The following is an 8,772-nucleotide window of genomic DNA, read 5'->3' on the forward strand; positions in this document are numbered from 1 at the left end:
GTGCTTATGCATTTGTCAAAACCCATAGAAAGTTACAGAACAAAGATTGCACCTTAATGTACGCAAATTTAGAAAATTATTCAGGAGATTGGGTGACAACAGGATGAGGTATATAATGTGACAAAATAATCTAATAGTATTAAAAATGTCAGAAACAATCTCACTGATGGAAGTGGGCAATTAGTTGGTGACCTAAATATCTTTGAAAATCAGTGTGGAGTCTTTGCACAAGAAACTGGACAAAAGAAACGTGCATAAGAATTGCATTGTAGTTGATAAAGTTGTTTCCCATGGGGATATGGGTTATTAAGTCTGAAGCCACCATACATGTACACTGGAATTGAACAATTTAGTAAATAGATGGCAGAGGGTGAGAGCCCTGTTTTTAAGTGTTGGAGTAGGAGCTTACAGACAAACCAGGAGAAAAGTTGTGACTGTTCCCCGTAGAAATGATTACAGTTGGAGATATCAGTATGAACTCATGTTTATGTTAATATACATAAAATTATATATAGAAATATTTATACATATGTTTTTATACATAGATATATACACACCTAAATATCTTCTTGTCCTGTCAGTTAAAAAGCCCTAGATAAAAAGATATCCTAGATCTTGGATTTTTGTACCATTCATTGACAAAAGAAACCAGAACTCTTTAAAGAAATGGCTGACTCTTTGACTGGGACAGAAAATATACAAGATCAGCCTTGAGCATCTTGTAGGATCAGAAAATAAGAAAATGTTAAAACACAACACACACACACACACACACACACAGACACACACACACACAATCATGGGATATATCAAAAAGATAGAGGAGCCAAGTGAAAAGTGTGGTATATATAGTGAATTTCTTTTGAAGATTACTTTATAGAAGGGAGAAATAAAACAGTGACTTTATGGTGGAAATAATGGACGAAAACTTCCTTCACCAGATTATCAAGGTTAATATCAACAGTGACAAGTCATGCTGATAATACATACCCTTGATGTAATGTGATGAGAATAGAACTTTGCCCTTGTGTTTTCACTCCTCAAATCCATAACCCCAGTCTAATCAGGAGAAAAACAACAGATAATTCTCAATTGATTGATATTCAATAAAATATCTGACATATAATTTCCTAAATTCTAATGACATTCATAAGCAAAGTCTGAGAACCTATCACAACGAAAAGCAATGTAAGGAGACATAACTACAAAGTAAAAGGTAGTATCCTTGATGGGATCCTGGAAGAGAAAAAAATAGAGAAAAACAGAAAATCTGAATAATGTATAGACTTTCATTAATAATAATGTAGCAATATTTTTTATTAATTGTGAAAAACATACCATACTGATATGAGGTGTTCATAAGGGAAACTAGGGATTAGGATGCGTGGGACTCTCTGCTCTACCTTTGCAATAATTCTATAAATCTAAATCTCTTCTAAAATAAAAATCTTTTTAAAAGGAAAAATCAAAAGGCTTATTTCTCTGATAAAAATATAAATATGCTTATTTCTGATGTTCTGCAATATATTTAACTTTTGTATTCTTCTACAAATACATACAATTTTAAATTTAATTATGGAGGCAATAGCATGTACCTGTCATTGTAGGTGACCCTTTGTTGTTATTGTCATTGTTTAAAATACATGCGTAACCCTGAGAGGGGTTAGGGAGCCTTCCCTCAAGTGAGGAGGGGCAGCACCTCTCAATTCCCTCTTTTTCCTTGTTGCTGAGAAGTATCCCGATCTTTCTTCTTCATCTATAGTTTCCATTTTGTTATTTGTATTTATTTTTGAAAATGACCTCAAATGTATTTGACTGGAAAAGTATAAGAATAAATAAATATCCACATTGTTTCTTCTAGTCATTTTACTCTTCTTTGAAATTTTTTTAGTTTTGAAATTTTTTTTTCTGAATGCACAGTTACTTTAGGTTTTTGACATCTTGGAGCATTTGCCATAAAGTTATCCATAGGGAAAAAAAAGTAAAAAGCAAAGCATCTTCATGGAGCTTGTCTTGAAAGTTATTTTTTTGTTGTTGTTCAAAAGAATCAAACAAGAAAAGCGTGTTTAAGTGTTTAAGTAATTTTTAATTATTTATATAAACCTGAAGTCAAAAATAAAAATTATTTACTTTTTAAAATGAAGTACACTGAACCCAAGTTTCCATGTGTCTGAGGTTAAAGGTTTTCCTCACATAGACTGAGAGATTTCATGTGTAATTTTAAAAGTTTTAAATAACTACTGTCAATATAAGAGCTGTCACAAGTCTCTTAAAATGAACCAAACACAAACCAAACAAAAATTATTTCACTTTGTTTAAGGAACAGGTGGTCCTGCAAATTTAGGATTTTCAGGCCCTTTAAACCCCCGCCCAATAGCATTTTATTGTGCCCCTTTCTAAATATGTTCCATGTTTCCTCATCTTAGTGAGCAGAGTGACTACAGAGTTTTGTTCTGACCTGCAGTTAGCACGGATGCCCTAGTTGTCACTGCAGTTGTCTGTGTAAACAGTTAGGTACCCAGAGCCTAATGGTGATGACTTTCAACATACTGAGGGAGCTAACAAACTTCAGAAATCTATACCAATTCCTTCACTTATTGCAATAACAACCATAGGTCATCCTTATGTAATCTAGATATAAAGCTAGGGCTTAAGAATTTAAATAACATGATAGAGGTAAACCAGTAAGTGGGAGGAGATGGAATTTGTCTGACTCCAGAGCCCATGTTCTGTGCAACTGAGCCGGTAGCCTTTCAAAAACTCCCACTTTACTCAGAAAAAGTATTTATTATTAGAAATATGCACACACACATGCGTGAACATACACACACATACACATAATCATGGTGAAACATTTTAAAAAGTACAAGCACCTCTCTCTGACTCTTTCCACAACCAGTCACCAGTTCCCTGCTGTAAAGGGCCAGCACTGCTATTTATTCAAATCTCAAAGTCTTTCTATAGATATTCTCTTTAGCTTGCTTTAAAAAATGAGTTTTAAAAATCTAATCATCTATATGTTATTTTTTTCAGTTGACCGATGATGTTCTTTGTAGCATAGTTTTCCCTCTGCACAGGATTTGACTGGAATTGGTTGTTTATTTGGCTGCTGTGTTTCTTGTACCCTGTGGCTCTTTCCAGTCCTTGGCGTCCTCAGGCTTACAGTGGTGCATGGGGGCTTCAATCTATCAGATTTGTTATTATTTTGTCACTATTTTACAGTATTTTGAAGACTCTCACATCTGTATTTCCTGAAACTGCAGTCACATGTGGACTTGTTGTCCTTAGTCATCTTAAGAGTGATTTGTTCTACTTTGTTGGGGGGGAAGGGATTCAGAACCCAGCAATAACCATTGTTCTCCCTGAATATGCTATTTTTGAGGCTAATAAATTCTTCCCTACAAAGTGCATTAGCACTTTATATTCCTGTTTCATGCCAATCTCATGAAATTTCTGATGTCCTTGTCATTTGGACTGAGTCCTACCGACTATTACAGAAACTTTCCCAATGATATTTTATCGGTTTTCCATTTCCTATTGTATTTACTATATTCATTAATCATGATTTAAAAAATATTCCAGGGACTCAAAATTCCATCTGCTGTAAGTATGATGTCCTAAATCACTCATTTTCTGCATTTGACTTGACTGATATATTTGACCACTCTGTTTTTCAGAACCCTCTCACTTCCCTATGTACCTCAAAATTACTTCGGGAGTCATTTGTTTCACGCTGACCTGGGCTGAAAACTATACAACCTTCATCTATTGCAACACAGCTTCTTAATGTCAGTTAGCTGCCATTTACTGTGTGCTGGGCCTTGTATCAAAAGCTTCACCTTCAGTATCTCATTGAACCCTCACATATCTTAACAATGTAAATGTTAGTGCTGGAAGTTTGGAAATAAGAACCTTGGGGCACAGATTAGACCCAGCTATGATTCCAAAATGCAAGCTCTTAACCACTATTTATTAGTGTCTCTTACTTTTTAAGACGTTATTTTATGCTTCCAAATTTGTTTGGTGGCACTTTCTTGACCTAATTAATCATAACACAATTTTGCCAGAAAAAAAACAGAAGACTGAAATAAGAAGCCATACCCTTGACTAAAGATGATTCCAGACCTGTTCTAGAACATATTTGCTCAAAATCTTGAAATGGGATTGATATTCATTTGTTCTTTCAGATTTTCCTTCTCTCATCCCCACCTTTCTGTGTCCTGGAAGGCTGAGCCAAATGTTCGGCATCTGTAGATTATAGGGCCTATGGATTATTACTGGATTTGGGCAAAGGGAGCATGTCAGGAGGAAATCATTGAGACAATCAGCATATAGAACATTACCCATCTGAGAGGACCTCCTCAGGTCACCTCTGAGTCAGTTACCAATGCTATTCAGACCACCATCTTTACAGACCAGTTTTGCCTGGTTTTGTACTTCGAACAAATGAAATTACTCAGCATGAATGTTTTTTGCGATGTAAAATTTATTTATGTTCTTGTTTATGATAATAATTAGTTTTATTTTGTTGCTATGTCAAATACACTTTTATAAACGTGTCTTGCTATATTTATTCATTCTGTTGTTTATAGACATGTGAATTGTTTTCATTTTTGGCAATTATGAATTATACTAGTATGGGCATTCTTTTGCATATAATTTGTTGGGGATAAGCACTCATTGGCAGGAATGAAAGGGCTAGGTCATAGTGTGAATGTATGATTCGCTCTAGGAGATACTACAAAATGATTTGCCAATGTGGACAGCCAATTTACACTCCCACTCAGCAATGTATGAGAGTGTTTTTCTCTGTGTGTGTGTGTGTGTGTGTGTGTGTGTGTGCGCGCGCGCGCGCTTTGTAGCAACGAGGATCTTACTATGTTTTCCAGGCTGGTCTTGAACTTCTGGCTTCAAGCAATCTTCCCACCTTGGCCTCCCAAATTTCTGAGATTACAGGCATGAACCACCACACCCAGCCTGTATGAGAGTTTTAATTGCTCCATGTCCATGTTACACTTGCTATTGTCTCTCATTTTTGTTTTAGATACTTGAGAATGATTGCAGTAATATTTCATTCTCATTTTAATGTTTAATTTTCTGATAATTAGTTTTCTCCATTTTTCTGGTTGATTTTATGAGTTCTCTATGTATTATGGAAGTAAAACCTCTCTTCAGTATGCATCGAAGCTATTTCCTCCCAGTCTTCTTTATGTATTCACAAACTTAAGGATTGTTGTTAATTTGTTGAGTTCTTTATTTTAATAAGGTCAGCCTTTTATCTTGTGGTTAATGCTTTCTGTGTCCTCTTTAAGAAGTCTTTGCCTATTGCAAGATAAATAAGGTATCCTTCTTCTGTTTATTCTAGAGACATGGTAGTTGTATCTTTTACATTAGGTGTATTATGTATTTCTATATTGCCATCAGTCCTTGGAAGGAGCTCCCACAGGCTTACGTTAATGTAGGAGAATTTGTCTTCCTACCACAATAAATTGGCATAGGATGAATTCTTTTGTCTCCATATCCCTGAGGATATTATCCCCTACTATGCAGCTAGAAAGAGAGAATTCTTCTAAGTAAATGAAGAGAAATTGTATAATTTTATTAATTCAAATTCCCTTGTGTAGTAAGAAGTAGACAGGGAAAAGTCTATGATCAATGACTCTCATGCATCCATTAAGATGATTTCCTCCAATTGTGCTAGCCAACTAGGGATTAGGAAAGAATGTCACAAAATTTCTAATCACAGATAGGGTAGACTTTGATTGTCCCCTATAGTTTATTTTTACCTAGGTTTGTTATGAATTTTAGGATAAGAGAAAGACATTTTCAAATATATACATTTCATACTGATCATTAGATTACTTTTTCTTATCCTTATTTGCAATTTTGTATGCTAACAAAGATTACAAAAGCAAGTTAGGAGACACTGTTAATTTTTCAAAGAATTGGCTACAATAAATACAACAATTAAACATTCTCCAAGGAATGTAGACAGGTCATTTCCAAAAAAACAGTGATATGTTCAAACAGCTTTTCAAACATTTCTGGTTAGATATTTAGTTTGGGAAACTTTTGAATGTGGAAAGCTAAAAGCATAAACTAAATTATAAAAGTAATAATGAGATTTGCATGTTCTTTTTATTTTTTTCAGGGTCCATGTTTATCAGTATAAAACTACGCTCTTTTTTTTTTTTTTCAAATTTTGACTCATTAGAACATCAGCAAAGTTAAATGAAGGTGAAAGGCTCGATAAAACAGAAGCAACTAAATAAATGTTACACAGAGGAAGTCTGCACACTAGTAAAAAATGAACACTTAAATCACTGAATTTCTCTTCTTTCAGACTCATCAAAGAATTTAAGTTAAAGACACATCATGTAAAAGTATTTTTAAAAGAGACACATCACATCAGCGTTTTTTACCCTAGCTCTTTTACTCACTGTTAACTGGCACAAGACAAGGATGCCCTCTCTCACCACTCCTATTCAACATAGTGTTGGAAGTTCTGGCTAGGGCAATCAGGCAAGAGAAAGAAATCAAGGGTATTCAGTTAGGAAAAGAAGGAGTCAAATTGTCCCTCTTTGCAGATGACATGATTGTATATTTAGAAAACCCCATTATCTCAGCCCAAAATCTCCTTAAGCTGATAAGCAACTTCAGCAAAGTCTCAGGATACAAAATCAATGTGCAAAAATCACAAGCATTCTTATACACCAGTAACAGACAAACAGAGAACCAAATCATGAATGAACTTCCATTCACAATTGATTCAGAGAGAATAAAATACCTAGGAATCCAACTTACAAGGGATGTAAAGGACCTCTTCAAGGAGAACTACAAACCATTGCTCAGTGAAATAAAAGAGGACACAAACAAATGGAAGAACATACCATGCTCATGGATAGGAAGAATCAATGTCGTGAAAATGGCCATACTGCCCAAGGTTATTTATAGATTCAATGCCATCCCCATGAAGCTACCAATGAGTTTCTTCACAGAATTGGAAAAAACTGCTTTGAATATGGAATCAAAAAAGAGCCTGCATTGTCAAGACAATCCTAAGTCAAAAGAACAAAGCTGGAGGCATCACGCTACCTGACTTCAAACTATACTACAAGGCTACAGTAACCAAAAGAGCATGGTACTGGTACCAAAACAGAGATATAAACCAATGGAACAGAACAGATTCCTCAGAAATAATACCACACATTACAACCATCTGATCTTTGACAAATCTGAGAAAAACAAGAAATGGGGAAAGGATTCCCTATTTAATAAATGGTGCTGGGAAAATTGGCTAGTCATAAATAGAAAGCTGAAACTGGATCCTTTCCTTACTCCTTATACGAAAATTAATTCAAGATGGATTAGAGACTTAAATGTTAGACCTAATACCATAAAAACCCTAGAAGAAAACCTAGGTAATACCATTCAGGACATAGGCATGGGCAAGGACTTCATGTCTAAAACACCAAAAGCAATGGCAACAAAAGCCAAAATTGACAAATGGGATCTCATTAAACTAAAGAGCTTCTGCACAGCAAAAGAAACTACCATCAGAGTGAACAGGCAACCTACAGAATGGGAGAAAATTTTTGCAATCTAGTCATCTGACAAAGGGCTAATATCCAGAACCTACAAAGAACTCAAACAAATTTACAAGAAAAAAACAAACAACTCGATCAAAAAGTGGGCAAAGGATATGAACAGACAGTTCTCAAAAGAAGACATTCATACAGCCAACAGACACACGAAAAAATGCTCATCATCACTGGCCATCAGAGAAATGCAAATCAAAACTACAACGAGATACCATCTCACACCAGTTAGAATGGCAATCATTAAAAAGTCAGGAAACAACAGGTGCTGGAGAGGATGTGGAGAAATAGGAACACTTTTACACTGTTGGTGGGACTGTAAACTAGTTCAACCATTATGGAAAACAGTAGAGCGATTCCTCAAGGATCTAGAACTAGAAGTACCATGTGACCCAGCCATCCCATTACTGGGTATATACCCAAAGGATTATAAATCATGCTGCTATAAAGACACATGCACACGTATGTTTATTGCGGCACTATTCACAATAGCAAAGACTTGGAATCAACCCAAATGTCCATCAGTGACAGACTGGATTAAGAAAATGTGGCACATATACACCATGGAATACTATGCGGGCATAAAAAAGGAGGAGTTTGTGTCCTTTGTAGGGACATGGATGCAGCTGGAAACCATCATTCTCAGCAAACTATCACAAGAACAGAAAACCAAACACTGCATGTTCTCACTCATAGGTGGGAACTGAACAGTGAGATCACTGGAACTCGGGAAGGGGAACATCATACACCGGGGCCTATCATTGGGAGGGGGGAAGGGGGAGGGATTGCACTGGGAGTTATACCTGATGTAAATGACGAGTTGATGGGTGCTGATGATTTGATGGGTGCAGCACAGCAACATGGCACAAGTATACATATGTAACAAACCTGCACGTTATGCACATGTACCCTAGAACTTAAAGTATAATTAAAAAAAAAAAGAATGAAGTCAGTAGAGAAGGAACAGTGAGTTGTATACAAGAGAGTTAAATTATGATGCACTCTCCAGAGAACTTGGGGAAAGTGTTTACCTATGATTGCTCCCAATGACTGGTTGAAACCACTGTGGATAGATAATAAAGGATACAATTGCCAAAAAAAAAAAAAAAAAAGAGGCCCATGTGGTCTACCATAGTTAATGCGTTAATTGCATGTGTCCATTGTGCTTCACAGA

Source organism: Macaca nemestrina, chromosome 8 (genome assembly GCF_043159975.1).
Source record: "Macaca nemestrina isolate mMacNem1 chromosome 8, mMacNem.hap1, whole genome shotgun sequence".
Taxonomy (NCBI): Eukaryota; Metazoa; Chordata; class Mammalia; order Primates; family Cercopithecidae; genus Macaca; species Macaca nemestrina.